General features: G+C 52.7%; 1 protein-coding gene across 1 annotated transcript in view; it reads right to left on the bottom strand.

Annotated features, from left to right (window-relative positions):
* LOC134341169 (chemerin-like receptor 1) overlaps positions 1-17,960 on the bottom strand; it is a 32,475-nt gene extending 14,515 nt beyond the window's left edge. The window contains exon 1 of the mRNA XM_063038967.1: positions 17,888-17,960. The gene's annotated coding sequence lies outside the window, so the exon portion shown is untranslated. The remainder of the gene's footprint in view (positions 1-17,887) is intronic.
* Positions 17,961-23,606: the final 5,646 nt, after the last annotated feature.

Genomic DNA, 23,606 nt, shown 5'->3' with positions numbered 1-23,606 from the left:
TCCTCATCCCTCCCACAGAACTCCCTTCTCATCCCTCCCACAGCACTCCCTCCTTACCAACCCGATCACAGCACTCCCTCCTTATCCCTCCCACAGAACTCCCTCCTCATCCCTCCAACAGAACTCCCTTCTCATCCCTCCCACAGAACTCCCTCCTCACCAACTCTCCCACAGCAGTCCCTCCTCATCCCTCCCACAGAACTCCCTCCTCACCAACCCTCCCACAGAACTCCCTTCTCATCCCTCCCACAGCACTCGCTCCTCACCAACGCTCCCAGAGAACTCCCTCCTTATCCCTCCCACAGATATCTCTCCTCATCCCTCCCAAAGCACTCCCTCCACATCATCCCTCCCACAACACTCCCTCCTCACCAACCCTCCCAAAGCTCTCCCTCCTCATCACCCCTCCCACAACACTCCCTCCTCACCAACCATATAACAGCACTCCCTCCTTATCCTTCCCACAGAACTCCCTCTTCAACCCTCCCACAGAACTCCCTTCTCATCCCTCCCACAGCACTCCATCCTCATCCCTCCCACAGAACTCCCTTCTCATCCCTCCCACAGCACTCCCTCCTTACCAACCCGATCACAGCACTCCCTCCTTATCCCTCCCACAGAACTCCCTCCTCATCCCTCCCACAGCACTCCCTCCTCATCACTCCCACAAAACTCCCTCCTCACCGACCCTCCCACAGCACTCCCTTCTCATTCCTCCCATAGCACTCCCTCCTCATCCTGCCCACAGAACTCCCTCCTCATCCCTCTCACTGAAATCCCTCCTCACCAACCCTCCCACAGCACTCTCTCCTCATAATTCCCACAGCACTTCCTCCTCATCCCTCCCACAGCACTAGCTCCTCATCCCTCCCACAGCACTCCCTCCTTACCAACCCGATCACAGCACTCCCTCCTTATCCCTCCCACAGAACTCCCTCCTCATCCCTCCCACAGAACTCCCTTCTCATCCCTCCCACAGCACTCCCTACTCATCCCTGCCACAGAACTCCCTCCTCACCAACCCTCCCACAGCAGTCCCTCCTCATTCCTCCCATAACACTCCCTCCTCATCCCTCCCACAGAACTCCCTCCTCACCAACCCTCCCACAGCACTCCCTCCTCATTCCTCCCATAACACTCCCTCCTCATCCTGCCCACAGAACTCCCTCCTCATCCCTCTCACCGAACTCCCTCCTCACCAACCCTCCGACAGCACTCCCTCCTCATCCCTCCCACAGCACTCGCTCCTCACCAACCCTCCCAGAGAACTCCCTCCTCACCAAACCTCCCACAGCACTCCCTCCTCATCCCTCCCACAGAACTCCCTCCTCAGCGAACCTCCCACAGTCCCTCCTCATTCCTCCCATAGTACTCCCTCCTCATCCCTCCCACAGCACTCCCTCCTCATCCCTCCCACAAAACTCCCTCCTCACCGACCCTCCCACAGCACTCCCTGCTCATTCCTCCCATAGCATTCCCTCCTCATCCTGCCCACAGAACTCGCTCCTCATCCCTCTCACTGAAATCCCTCCTCACCGACCCTCCCACAGCACTCCCTTCTCATTCCTCCCATAGCACTCCCTCCTCATCCTGCCCACAGAACTCCCTCCTCATCCCTCTCACTGAAATCCCTCCTCACCAACCCTCCCACAGCAGTCTCTCCTAATAATTCCCACAGCACTCCCTCCTTATCCCTCCCACAGAAATCGCTCCTCATGCCTCCCACAGCAGTCCCTCCTCACCAACCCTCCCACAGCACTTCCTCCTCATCCCTCAACAGCACTAGCTCCTCATCCCTCCCACAGCACTCCCTCCTTACGAACCCGATCACAGCACTCCCTCCTTATCCCTCCCACAGAACTCCCTCCTCATCCCTCCCACAGAACTTCCTTCTCATCCCTCCTACAGCACTCCCTACTCATCCCTCCCACAGAACTCCCTCCTCACCAACCCTCCCACAGCAGTCCCTCCTCATTCCTCCCATAACACTCCCTCCTTATCCCTCCCACAGAACTCCCTCCTCATCCCTCCCACAGAACTCCCTTCTCATCCCTCCCACAGAACTCCCTCCTCACCAACCCTCCCACAGCACTCACTCCTTATTCCTCTCACAGAACTCCCTCCTCGCCAACCCTCCCACAGCACTCCCTTCTCATCCTTCCCATAGTACTCCCTACAAGTCCCTCCCACAGAACTCCCTCCTCATCTCTCCCTCAACACTCCCTCCTGACCAACCCTCCCACAGAACCCCGTCCTCCCCAACCCTCCCAAAGAACTCGCTCCTCACCAACCCTCCCACAGAACTCCCTCCTCACCAACCCTCCCACAGCACTCCCTCCTCATCCCTCCCACAGAACTCCCTCCTCACCAACCCACCCACAGCACTCCCTCCTCATCCCTCCCACAGAACTCCCTCCTCATCCCTCCCACAGCACTCCCTCCTCACCAACCCTCCCACAGCACTGCCTCCTCATCCCTCCCACAGCACTCCCTCCTCATCCCTCCCAAAGCACTCCCTCCTCATCACCCCTCCCACAACACTCCCTCCTCACCAACCCTATAACAGCACTCCCTCCTTATCCCTCCCACAGAACTCCCTCCTCATCGCTCCCACAGAACTACCTCCTCACCAACCCTCCCACAGCACTCCCTCCTCATTCCTCCCACAGAACACCCTCCTCACCAACCCTCCCACAGCACTCCCTCCTCATTCCCCCATAGCACTCCCTTCTCATCCCTCCCACAGAACTCCCTCCTCATCCCTCCTACAGCACTCCCTCCTCACCAACCTTCCCACAGAAGTCGCTCCTCACCCACCCTCCCGCAGAACTCACTCCTCACCAACCTTCCCACAGAACTCACTCCTCATCACTCCCACAGCACTCTTCATCCCTCCCACAGCTCTACCTCCTCATCCCTCCCACAGCACTCCCTCCTCATCCCTCCCACAGCACTCCCTCCTCACCAACCCTCCCACAGCACTCCCTCCTTATCCCTCCCACAGAACTCCCTTCTCATCCTTCCCACGGCACGCCCTCCTCTTCCCTCCCACAGAACTACCTCCTCACCAACCCTCCCACAGCACTCCCTCCTCACCAACCCTCCCACAGAACTACCTCCTCACCAACCCTCCCACAGCACACCCTTCTCATCCCTCCCACAGCTCTCCCTCCTCATCCCTCCCACAGCACTCTCTCCTCATCCCTCCCACAGCTCTCCCTCCTCACCATCCCTCCCACAGCACTCCCTCCTCATCCCTCCCACAGCACTCCCTCCTCATCCCTTTCACAGAACTCCCTCCTCACCAACCCTCCCACAGCACTCCCTTCTCATCCTTCCCATAGAACTCCCTCCTCATCCCTCCCACAGCACTCCCTCCTCTTCCCTCCCACAGAACTCCCCTCCCATCCCTCCCACAGAACTCGCTTCTCATCCCTCCCACAGCACTCCTTCCTCACCAACCCTCCCAGAGAACTACCTCCTCACCAACCCTCCCACAGCAGTCCCTCCTCATCCCTCCCACAGAACTCCCTCCTCACCAACCCTCCCACAGAACTCCCTCCTCATCACTCCCACAGCACTCCTCATCCCTCCCACAGCTCTCCCTCCTCATCCCTCCCACAGAACTCCCTCCTCATCCATTCCAGAGAACTCCCTCCTCACCAACTCTTGCACAGCACTCCCTCCTCATCCCTCACACAGAACTCCCTCCTCATCCCTCTCACCGAACTCCCTCCTCATCCCTCTCACCGAACTCCCTCCTCATCCCTCCCACAGCACTCCCTCCTCATCCCTCCCACAGAACTCCCCTCTCATCCCTCCCACAGAACTCGCTTCTCATCCCTCCCACAGCACTCCTTCCTCACCAACCCTCCCAGAGAACTACCTCCTCACCAACCCTCCCACAGCAGTCCCTCCTCATCCCTCCCACAGAACTCCCTCCTCACCAACCCTCCCACAGAACTCCCTCCTCATCACTCCCACAGCACTCCTCATCCCTCCCACAGCTCTCCCTCCTCATCCCTCCCACAGCATTCCCTCCTCATCCCTCCCGCAGCACTCCCTCCTCACCATCCCTCCCACAGCACTCCCTCTTCATCCCTCCCACAGCACTCCCTCCTCACCATCCCTCCCACAGCACTCCCTCCTCACCAACCCTCCCACAGCACTCACTCCTCATCCCTCTCACAGAACTCCCTCCTCACCAACCCTCCCACAGCACTCCTTTCTCATCCTTCCCATAGAACTCCCTCCTCATGACTCCCACAGCACTCCTCATTCCTCCCACAGCTCTCCCTCCTCATCCCTCCCACAGCACTCTCTCCTCATCCCTCCCACAGAACTCCCTCCTCATCCCTCCCAGAGAACACCCTCCTCACCAACTCTTGCACAGGACTCCCTCCTCATCCCTCACACAGAACTCCCTCCTCATCCCTCTCACCGAACTCCCTCCTCATCCCTCTCACTGAACTCCCTCCTCATCCCTCCCACAGCACTCCCTCCTCATCCCTCCCACAGAACTCCCCTCTCATCCGTCCCACAGAACTCGCTTCTCATCCCTCCCACAGCACTCCTTCCTCACCAACCCTCCCAGAGAACTACCTCCTCACCAACCCTCCCACAGCAGTCCCTCCTCATCCCTCCCACAGAACTCCCTCCTCACCAACCCTCCCACAGAACTCCCTCCTCATCACTCCCACAGCACTCCTCATCCCTCCCACAGCTCTCCCTCCTAATCCCTCCCACAGCACTCCCTCCTCATCACCCCTCCCACAACACTCCCTCCTCACCAACCCTATAACAGCACTCCCTCCTTATCCTTCCCACAGAACTCCCTCCTCATCGCTGCCACAGAACTACCTCCTCACCAACCCTCCCACAGCAGTCCCTCCTCATCCCTCCCACAGAACTCCCTCCTCACCAACCCTCCCACAGAACTCCCTCCTGATCACACCCACAGCACTCCTCATCCCTCCCACAGCTCTCCCTCCTCATCCCTCCCACAGCACTCCTCATCCCTCCCACAGAACTCCCTCCTCACCAACCCTCCCACAGAACTCCCTCCTCATCACTCCCACAGCACTCCTCATCCCTCCCACAGCTCTCCCTCCTCATCCCTCCCACAGCACTCCCTCCTCATCCCTCCCACAGCACTCCCTCCTCACCAACCCTCCCACAGCACTCACTCCTTATCCCTCTCACAGAACTCCCTCCTCACCAACCCTTCCATAGAACTCCCTCCTCATCACTCCCACAGCACTCCTCATCCCTCCCACAGCTCTCCCTCCTCATCCCTCCCACAGCACTCCCTCCTCATCACCCCTCCCACAACACTCCCTCCTCACCAACCCTATAACAGCACTCCCTCCTTATCCTTCCCACAGAACTCCCTCCTCATCGCTGCCACAGAACTACCTCCTCACCAACCCTCCCACAGAACTCCCTCCTCATCACTCCCACAGCACTCCTCATCCCTCCCACAGCTCTCCCTCCTCATCCCTCCCACATCATTCCCTCCTCATCCCTCCCGCAGCACTCCCTCCTCACCAACCCTCCCACAGCACTCCCTCCTCATCCCTCCCACAGCACTCCCTCCTCACCAACCCTCCCACAGCATTCCCTCCTCACCAACCCTCCCACAGCAGTCACTCCTTATCCCTCTCACAGAACTCCCTCCTCACCAACCCTCCCACAGCACTCCCTTCTCATCCATCCCATAGAACTCCCTACTTGTCCCTCCCACAGAACTCCCTCCTCACCAACCCTCCCACAGCACTCCCTCCTCATCCCTCCCACAGAACTCCCTCCTCAACAACCCACCCACAGCACTCTCTCCTCATCCCTCACACAGAACTCCCTCCTCATCCCTCCCACAGCACTCCCTCCTCACCAACCCTCCCACAGCACTGCCTCCTCATCCCTCCCAGAGCACTCCCTCCTCATCCCTCCCAAAGCACTCCCTCCTCATCACCCTCCCACAACACTCCCTCCTCACCAACCCTATAACAGCACTCCCTCCTTATCCCTCCCACAGAACTACCTCCTCACCAACCCTCCCACAGCAGTCCCTCCTCATTCCTCCCATAGCACTCCCACCTCATCCTTCCCACAGAACTCCCTCTTCACCAACCCTCCCACAGCACTCCATCCTCATTCCTCCCAGAGAACACCCTCCTCACCAACCCTCCCACAGCAGTCCCTCCTCATTCCTCCCATAGTACTTCCTCCTCATCCCTCCCACAGAACTCCCTCCTCATCCCTCCCACAGCACTCCCTCCTCACCAACCTTCTCACAGAAGTCGCTCCTCACCCACCCTCCCGCAGAACTCCCTCCTCACCAACCTTCCCACAGAACTCCCTCCTCATCACTCCCACAGCACTCTTCATCCCTCCCACAGCTCTCCCTCCTCATCCCTCACACAGCTCTCCCTCCTCATCACTCCCACAGCACTCCTCATCCCTCACACAGCACTCCCTCCTCATCCCTCCCACAGCACTCCCTCCTCATCCCTCCCACAGCACTCCCTCCTCACCAACCCTCCTACAGCATTCACTCCTCATCCCTCCCACAGAACTCCCTCCTCATCCCTCCCACAGCACTCCCTCCTCATCAACCCTCCCACAGCATTCACTCCTGATCCCTCCCACAGAACTCCCTCCTCATCCCTCCCAGAGAACTCCCTCCTCACCAACTCTTGCACAGCACTCCCTCCTCATCCCTCACACAGAACTCCCTCCTCATCCCTCTCACCGAACTCCCTCCTCATCCCTCCCACAGCACTCCCTCCTCATCCCTCCCACAGAACTCCCCTCTCATCCCTCCCACAGAACTCGCTTCTCATCCCTCCCACAGCACTCCTTCCTCACCAACCCTCCCAGAGAACTCACCTCACCAAACCTCCCACAGCACTCCCCCCTCATCCCTCCCACAGAATACCCTCCTCACCAGCCCTCCCACAGAATACCCTCCTCACCAGCCCTCCCACAGAACTCTCTCCTCATCCTTCCCACAGCACTCCCTCCTCACCAACCCTCCCACAGCACTCCCTCCTCACCAACCCTCCCACAGCACTCCCTTCTCATCCTTCCCATAGAACTCCCTACTTGTCCCTCCCACAGAACTCCCTCCACATCTCTCCCTCAGCACTCCCTCCTCACCAACACCCCCACAGCACTCCCTCCTTATCCCTCCCACAGATCTCCCTTCTCATCCTTCCCACGGCACTCCCTCCTCTTCCCTCCCACAGAACTACCTCCTCACCAACCCTCGCACAGCACTCCCTCCTCACCAGCCCTCCCACAGAACTACCTCCTCACCAACCCTCCCACAGCACTCCCTTCTCATCCTTCCCATAGAACTCCCTCCTCATCAATCCCACAGCACTCCTCATCCCTCCCACAGCTCTCCCTCCTCATCCCTCCCACAGCACTCTCTCCTCATCCCTCCCACAGCACTCCCTCCTCACCATCCCTCCCAGAACACTCCCTCCTCATCCCCCCCACAGCAATTCCTCCTCACCATCCCTCCCACAGCACTCCCTCCTCATCCCTCCCACAGCACTCCCTCCTCACCAACACTCCCACAGCACTCCCTCCTCACTAACCCTCCAACAGCACTCACTCCTCATCCCTCTCACAGAACTCCCTCCTCACCAACCCTCCCACAGCACTCCCTTCTCATCCTTCCCATAGAACTCCCTCCTCATCACTCCCACAGCACTCCTCATCCCTCCCACAGCTCTCCCTCCTCATCCCTCCCACAGCACTCTCTCCTCATCCCTCCCGCAGCACTCCCTCCACACCATCACTCCCACAGCACTCCCTCCTCATCCCTCCCACAGCACTCCCTCCTCACCATCCCTCCCACAGCACTCCCTCCTCATCCCTCCCACAGCACTCCCTCCTCACCAACCCTCCCACCGCACTCCCTCCTCACCAACCCTCCCACAGCACTCCCTCCTCATCCCTCCCACAGAACTCCCTCCTCACCAACCCACCCACAGCACACCCTCCTCATCCCTCCCACAGAACTCCCTCCTCATCCCTCCCACAGCACTCCCTCCTCACCAACCCTCCCACAGCACAGCCTCCTCATCCCTCCCACAGCACTCCCTCCTCATCCCTCCCCAAGCACTCCGTCCTCATCACCCCTCCCACAATACTCCCTCCTCACCAACCCTATAACAGCACTCCCTCCTTATCCCTCCCACAGAACTCCCTCCTCATCGCTCCCACAGAACTACCTCCTCACCAACCCTCCCACAGCACTCACTGCTCATCCCTCTCACAGAACTCCCTCCTCACCAACCCTATAACAGCACTCCCTCCTTATCCTTCCCACAGAACTCCCTCCTCATCCCTCCCACAGAACTCCCTTCTCATCCCTCCCACAGAACTCCCTCCTCATCCCTCCCAGAGAACCCCCTCCTCACCAACCGTCCCACAGCAGTCCCTCCTCATTCCTCCCATAGCACTCTCTCCTCATCCCTCCTACAGAACTCCCTCCACACCAACTCTCGCACAGCACTCCTTCCTCATCCCTCACACAGAACTCCCTCCTCATCCCTCTCACCGAACTCCCTCCTCATCCCTCCCACAGCACTCCCTCCTCATCCCTCCCACAGAACTCCCTTCTCATCCCTCCAACAGAACTCGCTTCTCATCCCTCCCATAGCACTCCTTCCTCACCAACCCTCCCACAGCACTCCCTCCTCACCAACCCTCCCACAGCACTCCCTCCTTATCCCTCCCACAGAACTCCCTTCTCATCCTTCCCACAGCACTCCCTCCTCTTCCCTCCCACAGAACTACCTCCTCACCAACCCTCCCAGAGCACTCCCTCCTCACCAACCCTCCCACAGAACTACCTCCTCACCAACCCTCCCACAGCACTCCCTTCTCATCCTTCCCATAGAACTCCCTCCTCATCCCTCCCACAGCTCTCCCTCCTCATCCCTCCCACAGCACTCTCTCCTCATCCCTCCCACAGCACTCCCTCCTCACCATCCCTTCCACAGCACTCCCTCCTCAGCAACCCTCCCACAGCACTCCCTCCTCACCATCCCTCCCACAGCTCTCCCTCCTCATCCCTCTCACAGCACTCCCTCCTCACCAACCCTCTCACAGAACTCCCTCCTCACCAACCATCCCACAGCACTCACTCCTCATCCCTCTCACAGAACTCCCTCCTCACCAACCCTCCCACAGCACTCCCTCCTCACCAACCATCCCACAGCACTCCCTCCTTATCCCTCCCACAGAACTCCCTTCTCATCCTTCCCATAGAACTCCCTCCTATCCCTCCCACAGCACTCCCTCCTCATCCCTCCCACAGCACTCCCTCCTCACCAACCCTCCCACAGCACTCCCTTCTCATCCTTCCCATAGAACTCCCTACTTGTCCCTCCCACAGAACTCCCTCCTCATCTCTCCCTCAGCACTCCCTCCTCACCAACCTTCCCACAGAACTCCGTCCTCACCAACCCTCCCAAAGCTCTCCCTCCTCATCACCCCTCCCACAACACTCCCTCCTCACCAACCCTATAACAGCACTCCCTCCTTATCCCTCCCACAGAACTCCCTCCTCATCCCTCCCACAGAACTCCCTTCTCATCCCTCCCACAGCAGTCCCTACTCATCGCTCCCACAGAACTACCTCCTCACCAACCCTCCCACAGCAGTCCCTCCTCATCCCTCCCACAGAACTCCCTCCTCACCAACTCTCCCACAGAACTCCCTCATCACTCCCACAGCACTCCTCATCCCTCCCACAGCACTCCCTCCTCACCAACCCTCCCACAGCAGTCCCTCCTCATTCCTCCCATAGCACTCCCTCCTCATCCCTCCCACAGAACTCACTACTCACCAACCCTCCCACAGCACTCCCTCCTCATTCCTCCCACAGAACACCCTCCTCACCAACCCTCCCACAGAACTCCCTCCTCATCCCTCCCACAGCACTCCCTCTGCATCTCTCCCACAGCACTCCCTCCTCACCCACCCTCCCACAGCACTCACTCCTCATCCCTCCCACAGAACTCCATTCTCATCCCTCCCACAGCACTCCCTCCTCACTAACCCTCCCAGAGAACTCCCTCCTCACCAAACCTCCCACAAGCACTCCCTGCTCATCCCTCTCACGACCCAGCCCTCCATATCCCACAACACCACTAACCCACCCACGTCCCAGACCACCACTAACCCACCCGTCCATATCCCACAACACCACTAACCCATCCCACCACCACTAACCACCCCTCCACATCCCACACCACCGCTAACACCCCCTTCACATCCCACACCAACACTGACCCACCCCACCACATCCCACACCACCACTAACCCACCCCTCCATATCCCACACCACCACTAACCCACCCCTCCACATCCCACATCACCACAAACCCACCCCTCCACATCCCACATCACCACTAACCTTCTCCTCCACATCCCACACCACCAGTAACCCACCCCTCCACATCCCACATCACCACTAACCCCCCCTCCACATCCCACACCACCACTAACCCACCCTCCAGATCCCACACCACCACTAACCCACCCCTCCACATCCCACACCACCACTAACCCACCCCCTCCACATCCCACACCACCACTAACCCACCCCTCCACATCCCACACCACCACTAACCCACCCTCCAAATCCATGGTGGTCACCACTGACCACGAGCTCACCGGTTCGGGCACACTGTGGCTACAGGGACAGGTTGCAGGCTGCAGATCCCATGGGAAATACAGGGAAATCCTGGACAAAAATCTGATGAAGTATGCAAAAGAAAATTACTGTCCAAGTCAGAGTCCAGAGTTCAATCCAAATGAGAATTTCTGACTGGTCTTGAAAAGGGCTGTTCACTCACAATCCCCCTGCAATCTGACAGAGCTTGAGCAGTTTTGTAAGGAAGAATGGGGAGAAATTGTAATGTCCTGATGTGCAAAGCTGAATTGACCCATCCACACTTGCTCATGGCTGTAATTGCTGCCAAAGGTGCAGAGAAACATAGACAATAGACAATAGGTGCAGGAGTAGGCCATTCAGCCCTTTGAGCCAGCACCGCCATTCACTGTGATCATGGCTGATCATCCACAATCATTATCCAGTTCCTGCCTTCTCCCCATATCCCTTCACTCCACTATCTTTAAGAGCTCTATCTAACTCTGTCTTGAAAGAATCCAGAGAACTGGCCTCCACTGCTTCTGAGGCAGAGCATTCAACAGACCCTGAACCCTCTGTGTGAAAAAGTTTTTCCTCATAGAAAACCTACATCACAATACAGGCTCTTCTGTCCACAAAGCTGTGCCGAACATTTCCCTGCCTTAGTACTACCGAGGCTTTACCCATAGCCCTCTATTCTTCTAAGCTCATGTAGCCATCCAGGAGTCTCTTAAAAGATCCAATCGTTTCCACCTCCACCACCGTCGCCGGCAGCCCATTCCACGCACCCACCACTCTCTGCGTAAAAAACTTACCCCTGACATCTCCTCTGTACCTTCTTCCAAGCACCTTAAAACTATGTCCTCTCGTGCTAACCATTTCAGCCCTGGGGAAAAGCCTCTGACTATCCACACGATCAATGCCTCTTATCATCTTATACACCTCTATCACCTCTCATCCTCCGTCACTCTAAGGAGAAAAGGCCGAGCTCATTCAACCTATTCTCATAAGGCATGCTCCCCAATCCAGGAAACATCCTTGTAAATCTCCTCTGCATCCTTTCTATGGTTTCCTGTAGTGAGGTGACCAGAAATGAGCACAGTACTCCAAGTGGGGTCTGACCAGGGTCCAATATAGCTGCAACATTACCTCTCCGATCTTAAACTCAATCCCACGATTGATGAAGGCCAATGCACCGTATGCCATCTTAACTATAGAGTCAACCTGGGTAGCAGCTTTGAGTGTCCTATGGACTTGGACATCAAGATCCCTCTGATCCTCCACACTGCCCAGAGTCTTACCAATAATACTATATTCTGCAATCATCTTTGACCTACCAAAATGAACCACCTCACACTTATCTGGGTTGAACTCCATCTGCCACTTCTCAGCCCCATTTTGCATCCTACCAAAGTCCCGTAGTAACCTCTGACAGGCCCCCCACACTATCCACAACACCCCCAACCTTTGTGTTATCAGCAAATTTACTAACCCATCCCTCCACTTCCTCATCCAGGTCATTTATAAAAATCACAAAGAGTAGGGGTCCCAGAACAGATCCCTGAGGCACACCACTGGTCACCGGCTTCCATGCAGAATTTGATCCATCTACAACCCCTCTGCCTTCTGTGGGCAAGCCAGTTCTGGATCCACAAAGCAATGCCCCCTTGTATCCCATGTCTCGTTACTTTCTCAATAAGCCTTGCATACAGTACCTTATCAAATGCCTTGCTAAAATCCATATACACTACATCTACGGCTCTACCTTCATCAATGTGTTTAGTCACATCCTCAAAAAATGCAATCAGGCTCCTAAGGCACGACCTGCCCTTGACAAAGCCATGCTGACTATTCCTAATCATATTATGCCTCTCCAAATGTTCGTAAATCCTGCCTCTCAGGATCTTCTCCATCAACTTACCAACCACTGAAGTAAGACTCACTGGCCTATAATATCCTGGGCTATCCCTACTCCCTTTCTTGAACAAGGGAACAACATACGCAACCCTCCAATCCTCTGGAACCTCTCCCGTCCTCATTGATGAAACAAAGATCATTGCCAGAGGCTCAACAATCTCCTCCCTCGCTTCCCACAGTAGCCTGGGGTACATCCCGTACGGTCCTGGGGACTTAACCAACTTGATGCTTTCCAAAAGCTCCAGCACATCCTCTTCCTTAATATCCACATGCACAAGCTTCTCAATCTGCTGTAAGTCATCCCTACAATCACCAAGATCCTTTTCTGTAGTGAATACTGAAGCAAAGTATTCATTAAGTACCTCCGCTATTTCCTCCGGTTCCATACACACTTTTCCATTGTCACACTTGATTGGTCCTATTCTCTCACGTCTTATCCTCTTGCTCTTCACATACTTGTAGAATGCCTTGGGGTTTTCCTTAATCCTGTCTGCCAAGGCCTCCTCATGGCCCTTCTGGCTCTCCTAATTTCATTCTTAAACTCTTTCCTGCTAGCCTTATAATCTTCTAGATTCATATCATTACCTAGTTTTTTGAACCTTTTGTATGCTCTTCTTTTCTTCTTGACTAGATTTACAACAGCCTTTGTACACAATGGTTTCTGTACCCAACCATCCTTTCCATGTCTCATTGGAACGTACCTACTCAGAATCCCAGGTAAATAACCCCTGAACATTTGCCATATTTCTTCCATATGTTTCCCTGAGAACATCTGTTTCCAATTTATGCTTCCAAGTTCCTGCCTGATAGCCTCATAGTTCCCCTTACTCCAATTAAACGTTTCCCTAACTTGTCTGTTCCTATCCCTCTCCAATGCTATAGTAAAGGAGATAGAATTGTGATCATTATCTCCAAAATGGTCTCTCACTGAGAGACCTGACACCTGACCAGGTTCATTTCTCAATACCAGATCAAGTACAGCCTCTCCTCTTGTAGGCTTATCTACATATCGTGTCAAGAAACCTTCCTGAACACTCCTAACAAATTCCACACCATCTAAACCCCTCACTCTCGGGAGATGCCAATTAATATTTGGAAAATTAAAATCTCCCACCACGACAACCCTGTTATTATTACTCCTTTCCAGAATCTGACCCCCTATCTGCTCCTCGATATCCCTGTTACTATTGGCTGGTCTATAAAAAACACCCAGTAAAGTTATTGACCCCTTCCTATTCCTAACTTCCACCCACAGAGACTCCGTAGACATCCTCTCCATGAATTCCTCCTTTTCTGCAGCCATGATACCATCTCTGATCAACAGTGCCACACCCCACTTCTTTTGCCTCCCTCCCTGTCCTTTCTAAAACATCTGAAGCCTGGCACTCTAAGTAATCATTCCTGTCCCCGAGCCATCCAAGTCTCTGTAATGGCCACAACATCATAGCTCCAAGTGCTGATCCATGCTCTAAGCTCATCTACTTTATTCCTGATACTCCTTGCATTAAAATAGACACATCTCAAACTATCAGTCTGAGTGCGTCCCTTCTCTATCACCTGCCTATCCTCCCATTCGCACTGTCTCCAAGCTTACTCTATTTGTGAGCCAACCTCCCTTTCCTCCGTCACTTCAGTTTGGTCCCCACCCCCCAGCAACTCTAATTTAAACTCTCCCCAATAGCCTTAGCAAACCTCCCCGCCAGGATATTTGTCCCCCTCGATTCAAGTGCAACCCGTCCTTTTCGTACAGGTCACACCTGCCCCAGAAGAGCTCCCAATGATCCAGAAATCTGAATCTCTGCCCCTCAGGCACGCATTTATCCTCCACCTTATTCTATTCCTATACTCACTGTCATGTGGCACAGGCAATAATCCCGAGATTACTACCTTTGAGGTCCTGCTTCTCAACTTCTTTCCTAACTCCCTGTAGTCTGTTTTCAGGACCTCCTCCCTTTTCTAACCTATGTCGTTGGTACCAATATGTACCACGACCTCTGGCTGTTCTTCCCACTTCGATATCATGGACGTGATCAGAAACATCCCTGACACCTGGGAGGCAAACTACCATCCGCGTTTCTTTCCTGCATCCACAGAATCGCCCGTCTGACTCCCTAACTATAGAGTCCCCTATTACTGCTGCCATCCTCTTCCTTTCCCTCCCCTTCTGAGCCACAGGGCCAGACTCTGTGCCAGAGGTGCGGCCACTGTTGCTTCCTCCAGGTAGGCCGTCCCCCCCAACAGTACTCAAAAAGGAGTACTTATTGTTAAGGGGGACAGCCACTGGGGTACTCTCTAGTACCTGCTTCTTGCCCTTCCCTCTCCTGACTGTTACCCACCTTCTCCGTCTCCTGTGGTCTCCGGGTGAGTACCTGCCTATAGCGCCTCTCTATCACCTCCTCACTCTCCCTGACCAGACGAAGGTGATCGAGTTGCAGCTCCAGTTCCCTAACGTGGTCTCTAAGGAGCTGTAGCTCGACGTACCTGGTGCAGATGCGGTCGTCGGGGAGGCTGGGAGTCTCTAGGACCTCCCACATCTGACACCGAGCACAGAAAAATGGCCTCACACACATGTTCTCTGTCTTTATTTTAAACAGATAACCTAACTTGCCTCAACCCTTTATCGCAGAAGCCTCATTGAGTCAAAGCCTTCCTACTCTGTCTCCCACTACTTTGATGCTCGCTCTGTAAATCCATCTTCTTTTTAAACTCTTCCCGCTGTTCTCACTGGCTGACCTCCTCGCGCTTGCATAGTCATGACATAGACATGAAAATCTGTGTCTGACGAATCTCATAGAATTTTTTGAGGATGTAACTAGTAGAGTGGATAGGGGAGAACCAGTGGATGTGGTATATTTGGATTTTCAAAAGGCTTTTGACAAGGTCCCACACAGACAATTAGTGTGCAAACTTAAAGCACACGGTATTGCGGGTAAGGTATTGATGTGGATAGAGAATTGGTTAGCAGACAGGAAGCAAAGAGTGGGAATAAACGGGACCTTTTCAGAAAGGCAGGCAGTGACTAATGGGGTACCGCAAGGCTCAGTGCTGGGACCCCAGTTGTTTACAATATATATTAATGACTTGGATGAGGGAATTAAATGCAGCATCTCCAAGTTTGCGGATGACACGAAGCTGGGTGGCAGTGTTAGCAGTGAGGAGGATGCTAAGAGGATGCAGGGTGACTTGGATAGGTTGGGTGAGTGGGCAAATTCATGGCAGATGCAATTTAATGTGGATAAATGTGAGGTTATCCACTTTGGTGGCAAAAACAGGAAAACAGATTATTATCTGAATGGTGGCTGATTAGGAAAAGGGGAGGTGCAACGAGACCTAGGTGTCATTATACACCAGTCATTGAAAGTGGGCATGCAGGTACAGCAGGCGGTGAAAAAGGCGAATGGTATGCTGGCATTTATAGCAAGAGTATTCGAGTACAGGAGCAGGGAGGTACTACTGCAATTGTACAAGGCCTTGGTGAGACCACACCTGGAGTATTGTGTCCAGTTTTGGTCCCCTAATCTGAGGAAAGACATCCTTGCCATAGAGGGAGTACAAAGAAGGTTCACCAGATTGATTCCTGGGATGGCAGGACTTTCATATGATGAAAGACTGGATGAACTAGGCTTATACTCGTTGGAATTTAGAAGATTGAGGGGGGACCTGATTGAAACGTATAAAATCCTAAAGGGATTGGACAGGCTAGATGCAGGAAGATTGTTCCCGATGTTGGGGAAGTCCAGAACGAGGGGTCACAGTTTGAGGATAAAGGGGAAGCCTTTTAGGACCGAGATTAGGAAAAACTTCTTCACCCAGAGAGTGGTGAATCTGTGGAATTCTCTGCCACAGGAAACAGTTGAGGCCAGTTCATTGGCTATATTTAAGAGGGAGTTAGATGTGGCCCTTGTGACTAAAGGGATCGGGGGTATGTAGGGAAGGCTGGTACAGGGTTCTGAGTTGGATGATCAGCCATGATCATACTGAATGGCGGTGCAGGCTCGAAGGACTGAATGGCCTACTCCTGCACCTATTTTCTATGTTTCTATGTTTCTATAGTCGTGCCTCGTTCAAACCTCTGAAGAAATAACCGTCACCTTCTCAACTCTGCTGGCTTTAAACTCTTCCCACTGTTCTCACTGGCCGACCTCTACGCGCTTGTGCAGTCGTGCCCCGTTCAAACTGCATCTAGTAAATTCTGACTTGAAGGGGGTGAATACATATGCAATCAATTATTTTGTGTTTTATATTTGTAATTAATTTAGATCACTTTGATGAGATCTGTTTTCACTTTGACACAGAAGAGTCTTTTTCTGTTGATCGGTCAAAAAAAGCCAAATTAAGTCCACTGTGATTCAATGTTGTAAAACAATAAAACATGAAAACCTCCAAGGGAGTTGAATATTTTTTATAGGCACTATATATAAGTTATTTTATGTATGTATATTTATTGTGTTTTAATTATTATTGTGTTGTATATCTTACTTTGTTTTTTTCTCATTCTGCATCAGATCTGGAGTAAGAATAATTCTGTTCTCCTTTACACTTGTGTACAGGAAATAAACTTGAATCCTGACTTCCCCTCATGGACTGAACTCACCGTTAGTTTCAGCTGCAACTCATCCTGCCTGGGTTTATTCTCCCTGTTACAGCTGGAGACTTTGGGTGATGTTGTGGATAAATACCCTCGACAGTGAACATCACGTGCCCTCCCCTCCCCCCCCCCGTTCAGTGGTATTCCTGTTACCCAGTCCCCCCACCCTCCACATCCATGGGGGTGCCCACTGATCAGGAACTCAACTGAGTGGGTCACATAAACACTATGGTTCCAGGGGCAAGTAACAGGCTGCAGATCCCATGGAGAATGAGTCATGAGGTCTTTCCCCCGCTCCCCGTCTGCAGGTCCGGGGCCGATCAAACACTTCCCACTTCACTGCATGTGGCGGCTCTTACAACTGTAAAGGAGCTCGACACCAGCCAGGACAGAGCAGCCTGCCCAGTCAGCCCCCCACACCACCGCACACAGTGGCAGCAGTGTGCACCATCTATCAAACGCACAGCACATACTCACCCAGGCTACTCAGACAGCCCCTCCTGAAACCTCCAACTCTTGCCAACGAGAAAGATGAGGAGTAAGGGCAGGCGAACACCGATACCCACAGGCTCCCCCTCCACTGTTCTCTCTCAGACCATTCCTTCACTGTTGCAGGATCTGAACCCTAGGAGTCTCTCCCTGCCTCCCCCCCCACCCCCCACTGACAACTTCCCACACATAGACTGTGATGGTTTGAAGGGGTGACTTACCTCTATCTTCTCAGGAGGTTTGGAGGGTGGGCTCTCCACTCACCTTCAGGTCAGAGAGAGGCCAGTCTTTGAGAACACTGTTGTCACCTCAGTCTTTCCCCTGTCACTGTGAAACTCCCCTGTCTGTATTTCCACACCCTCGAGGGCAGTGGGAGGTGAGAGTGGTTTGAATTAGTTCAAGCACTTCCCTGCACCAACCACAGCCAGAGAAAGGCTGTGCATTTCATAGCTCCCTTACTCCCTCTGGCAGGGCTGTGAGAGCGTGTAGATAAATAGTATGTCCTACCGCACAGGAAAGTGTTAAAGCAGACTGGCCCTATCATCAGTCAAAACCATCAGATGTAGTAACATAGAGAATGGTGGAAGCTCTCAGCATGTTGAGCAGCGTATGTGTGGAGAGAGAGGGAGAGGAGGGGAAAGAAAGAAAGGGGAAAAGAAAAGGGAGGCTGAGAGGGAGACGGAGAAAAGAGAGAAGAGAAGGGAAGATGAGAGAGAGCGAGGGAGGGAAGAGGGAGGGAAGGAGGGAGGCAAGCAGTCAAAGCTTCAGGTCTGAGAATTAAGGACAAAAGTAAATCTTCAGTTGCAGAAGATTACAAATGGGATAGTCACAGCCCATCTCATCCATGTTGCACCATTTCCCAGCTTCATTGGCCCACATCCCATCTAAGCCTGTCCGTCCTGTCTGCCTGTGTTTGGTCCATAGCCCTCTAAACCTTTCCTGTCCATGGACCTGTCTGAATGTATTTTAAATGATGTTAATGTACCTGTCTCATCCACTGTTACAGTGTACAGTATGTACGTGTATGCACACATTACCATGATGCTCTCTACTACATATCTATTGAAGTTTGTCAAAATTTTAGATGTCATGCCAACTCTTTGAAAACTCCTAAGGAAGTAGAGGTGCTGCCGTGCTTTCTTCACTTGTGTGCTGGGCCCAGGACAGGTCCTCTGAAATAATATCACCGAGGAATTTCACCCGCTCCACCCCGATCATCAACGAGGACTGGCTCATGGACCTCTGGTTTCCTCCTCCTGGTCAATAATTAACTGCTTGGTCTACTTGGCATGATGTTCAAGCAACACACACAAAATGCTGGATGAACTCAGCAGGCCAGGCAGCATCGACGGAATAGAGTACAGTCGAGGTTTCGGGCTGAGACCCTTCAGCAGGACTTTCAAACTTTCCTTATAATTCAGGTCCTCCAGTCCCGGCAACATACTTGTAAATTTTCTCTGTACTCTTTCAACCTTATTTACATTTTGCCTGTAGGTAGATGACCAAACTGCACACAGTACTCCAAATTAGGCCTCACCAATGTTTTATACAATTTCAATATAGCATCCCATCTCCTGTATTCAATACTGATATATGAAGGCCAATGTGCTAAATGCTTTCTTTATGACCGTATCTACCTGTAGCTGTTTGCATGCGACAGCAGTCACACCCTAGACAACGGTTTCAACAAGCCGGCTAAACCAGGTGAGGGTAGCCGACGGGTCTCAAACCCTTGGTGAGATAGGGAGTTGTCTATTTGAGCACGTGAAGACAGACTCTGGCAGATTGAGTGGACGAGACCAATGCAAGGTCCAACGGTCTCTGCAAGCATCGTGGAACGTGTAGAGCAGGACAAGACACAGAAGACGTCCTGGTCATCCACTGCACCTAGTCCCATCTTCAGCCGTCTCGACTCTGTCTTGCCACTGGATCCAGATGGGAATTGGGAAGAGAGAGTGAGGCTGACGCTGCATAACTTTCCCTCACGCGCTAGTCTTGACACCATCATAATGGTGTCGAGGTCCTCATCAATGTCGACGATGGACGAACACACACATCTACCTAAGACACCACTTTTAACAAATTATGGACCTGTATTCCCAGATCCCTTTTTCTATGGCACTCCTTACTGCCCTACCATTCTCTGTGTAAGACCTACCCTGGTTTGTCCTACCAAATTGCAATACCTCACACTTGTCTGCATTAAACTCCATCTGCCATTTTCCAGCCCATTTTTACAGCTGGTCCAGATACCATTGCAAGCCATGACACCCTTCCTCACCGTCCACTATGTGCCCAGTCTTGGTGTCAGTTGCAAATTTGCAGATCCAGTTCAGCACATGATCATTCAGATCAATGACAGATGTTTCGTCACCAACCCCTCACAACCCTCCGTCACTGTGGATGCAAGTGCTTCCAGGCGACAGTCACTGAGGCAGATCAACACGTTGTTAGGCACCGGTCCATTTGAGGTAGGCTCGATGCTTTTCGTCGGTTCACCTCCTGAATGCTGCTCGCATGTTGGCCTCAGGGACTGAAATCACAGGGTCATCGGGGGTGTGGGAGTTCATGATGGTTCCTCCACGATAAGCAGAGCTAGCATGGAAGGCATCTGTCACTGGCTATGTCACTTGATTTAACTTTGTAAGAGGTAAAAACAGAGAAACATAGAAAATCAACAGCACAATACAGGCCCTCAGCCCAAAAATCTGTGCCGAACATGTCCCTACCTTAGAACTACCTAGGCTTTACCCATAGCCCTCTATTCTTCTAAGCTCCACGTAGCTGTTCAGTCTGTTCTGGCTGAGGGCAAAAACCAAGGTCCCTGAAGTACTCATCAGGGACATGTTGTTTGCAGACGACATGGCACTGGCAACACACTCTGAAGAGCAACTGCAACGCCTCATGGACAGCTTCTCAAGAACCTGCCAGGACTTCAGCTTAACCATCAGCCTGAAGAAATCCAATGTGTTGGGCCAAGGCGTTGAGCACCCCCCTGCCATTATCATCAACAACTACGAGCTGGATACAAGTTTACATACCTTGGCTCCACCATGACAAACAGCCTCTCTCTAGACCCCGAGATCAACAGACGGATCGGACGAACAGCCTCAACATTCACCAGGCTGACAAAGAGAGTCTGGGAGAACAGAAAGCTGACAGCACACACCAGAGTTGCAGTCTACAGGGCCTGTGTCCTCAGCACACTGCTTTACGGCAGCGAGACCTGGAGCCTCCACTACAGACAAGAGCGGCGTCTCAACGCCTTCCACCTTCGTAGCCTGAGACACATCCTGGACATCACGTGGACTGACCGAGTCACCAACAATGAGGTCCTGGCTCGCGCCCAGATACCCAGCCTCTTCACCTTGCTCCAACAAAGCCGTCTCCGCTGGCTGGGCCACGTACACCGCATGTCAGACGGAAGGATCCCAAAAGACCTGCTGTACGGGGAACTGGCCTCTGGCAAGAGAGCACAAGGGCAGCCCCATCTTCGTTTGAAAGACGTTTGCAAGAGAGACACGAAGTCACTGAAAGTGAACGTCGAGAGGTGGGAGGACATCGCAAGCGATCGCTCTCACTGGAGGCTGGAACTACGCAGAGGTCTGAAAAGAGGAGAAGAGAAGCTGAAGAAAAGCGCACTCGTTGGGAAAACAGCACCAAGACAACACTGGAGGACAGCGCCTTCGAGTGCAGTCACTGCAGCCGAGACTGTCACTCCCGTGTGGGCCTCTACAGCCACAACAGACACTGCTCTAACACAGACTGAAGCAAGACTTTCCAGGAGCAGATCCATGGTCTCACGAGACTAACGGATGCCACCACCACATGGTCATCCAGGAGTCTCTTAAAAGACCTTATTGTTTCCGCCTCCACCACCGCCGGGAGCCCATTCCATGCACTCAGCACTCTGCGTAAAAATCCTACCCCTGACATCTCCTCTGTACCTACTTCCAAGCACCTTAAAACTATGCCCCCTCGTGCTAGCCATTTCAGCCCTGGGGAAAAGCCTCTGACTATCCACAAGATCAATGCCTTTCATTATCTTGTACACCTCTACCAGGTCACCTCTCATCTTCCGTCGCTCCAAGGAATAAAGGTCGAGTTCATTCAACCTATTCTCATAAGGTATGCGCCCAAATTCAGGCAACATCCTTGTAAACCTCCTCTGAACTCTTTCTCTGGTTTCTACGTCCTTCCTGTAGTGAGGCGATCAGAACTGAGCACAGTACTCCAAATGGGGTCTGACAAGGGTCCTATATAGCTGCAACATTACCTCTCGGCTCTTAAACTCAATCCCACGATTGATGAAGGCCAATACACCGTATGCCTTCTTAACCACAGAGTTAACCTGCATAGCAGCTTTGAGTGTCCTATGGACTCAGACCCCAAGATCCCTCTGATCCTCCACACTGCCAAGAGGTGATCGTATTCAAGCCCTGCCACAACTGTCGAGCATCTTTCATTGCTCAAGGTTAGTCCGGAACTGTCACTTCACCCGTGAGATGGCTTTGCAGAGATCATACCTGAACCTCTTGTAATGTTCTTGGTCACCAGACTTGAATACGTCTGATCAGGGCCCTCAGCAGATGGCGGATCTGTGGTTTATCCAGGGCTTCTTGTTGGGGAAGACTCTGAACGATTTTGTGGGGATACGCTCATCTACAACTGTTTTATGAAGTCTGTGACAACCATGATATATTCATTCACATCCACAGATGAATCCTTGAGCACGACCCAGTCCACTCACTTGAGTCAATCCTGTAGCCCCTCTTCTGCCTCCCACAACCACTTCTTTGTTGTCTAAATCTGTGGGCTTTGTTCTTTAGCCTCTATCTGTATGCAGGTAGGGGAAGGACAGCCAAGAGATCAGATTTACTGAAATGCGGATTAGGTATGGAATGGTAGGCATTCCTTATTGTAATACAGCAGTGGTCTACTGTGTTAGGATCTCTGATGCTACAGACTATATGCTGATGGTAATTGCGGAGGGTTTCCTTCAAACAAGCCTGGTTGGAGACCCCACTATGGTTTGAAATACGTTGGGATGGATTGTTTCTTGTTTGCAGACAGCATCATGCAGTATCTCAAACGCTTGATATAGTCAGCTGCTGATGGTATGTAAACTGCAGTCAGTATTCTGGATGAGAACCCCTCGGTAAATGGAATGGATGGCATATGATTGTTAGGTTTTCAAGTTCAGGGAAATGTAAGTTCAACAAAACTGCCAAATTGGAGCAGCACCGAGAGTTTATCATGAAGCACTCAACTCCTGCTTTTCCAAATTAGCAGCCTAGTCCATTTGGTAAGTCAAGACACTTTCAGGTCTGATCCCTGCATCTGGCATCCTGGGAGTAAGCCACGTTTTGTTCAAAAATAGAACACAACAATCTCTCATTTCTCTTCAGTACAGCAATCTAGCCCTCAGGTCTTCAATTTTGTTCAACAACTGCACACTTGGTAACAAGATGGTGGGTACAGCAGGTATTTCAACTGGCTTGGAGTTCCTCCTCCCACCCTCCACCCCCAACCCTCCTGCCATGCCTCAGGTGATGCCATGGTGATGAACCTTCGCCGCTTAAATGTGTTCCTACTTGTTCCACCGAGTAGATCAGGAAGTCAAGAGATTATGAAGTTGATTTAAAAGTAGATTGCTGAAAGGGCAATTACATGCTGCAGGCTGCAGTGAGAGTAATTGAAAGAGATGTAAAGAGAATTAAAGAGACATGAAAGGTGAGCTGGCCAATGTTGATTGGAAGGGGATACTATCAGGGATGAGAGTAGGACAGCAATGGCTGGAGTTTCTGGGGGAAATTCAGAAGGTGCAGTATTGATACTTCCCAAAGATGAAGAAGTATTCTAAATGGAGAATGAGTTGACCATGTTGACAAGGGAAGTCAAAGTCAGCATCAAAGTAAAAGAGAAGCCATATAATATAGC

The sequence above is a fragment of the Mobula hypostoma genome, assembly GCF_963921235.1.
Source record: "Mobula hypostoma chromosome 8 unlocalized genomic scaffold, sMobHyp1.1 SUPER_8_unloc_13, whole genome shotgun sequence".
Taxonomy (NCBI): Eukaryota; Metazoa; Chordata; class Chondrichthyes; order Myliobatiformes; family Myliobatidae; genus Mobula; species Mobula hypostoma.
This window is presented reverse-complemented; position numbering and strand designations above follow the sequence as displayed.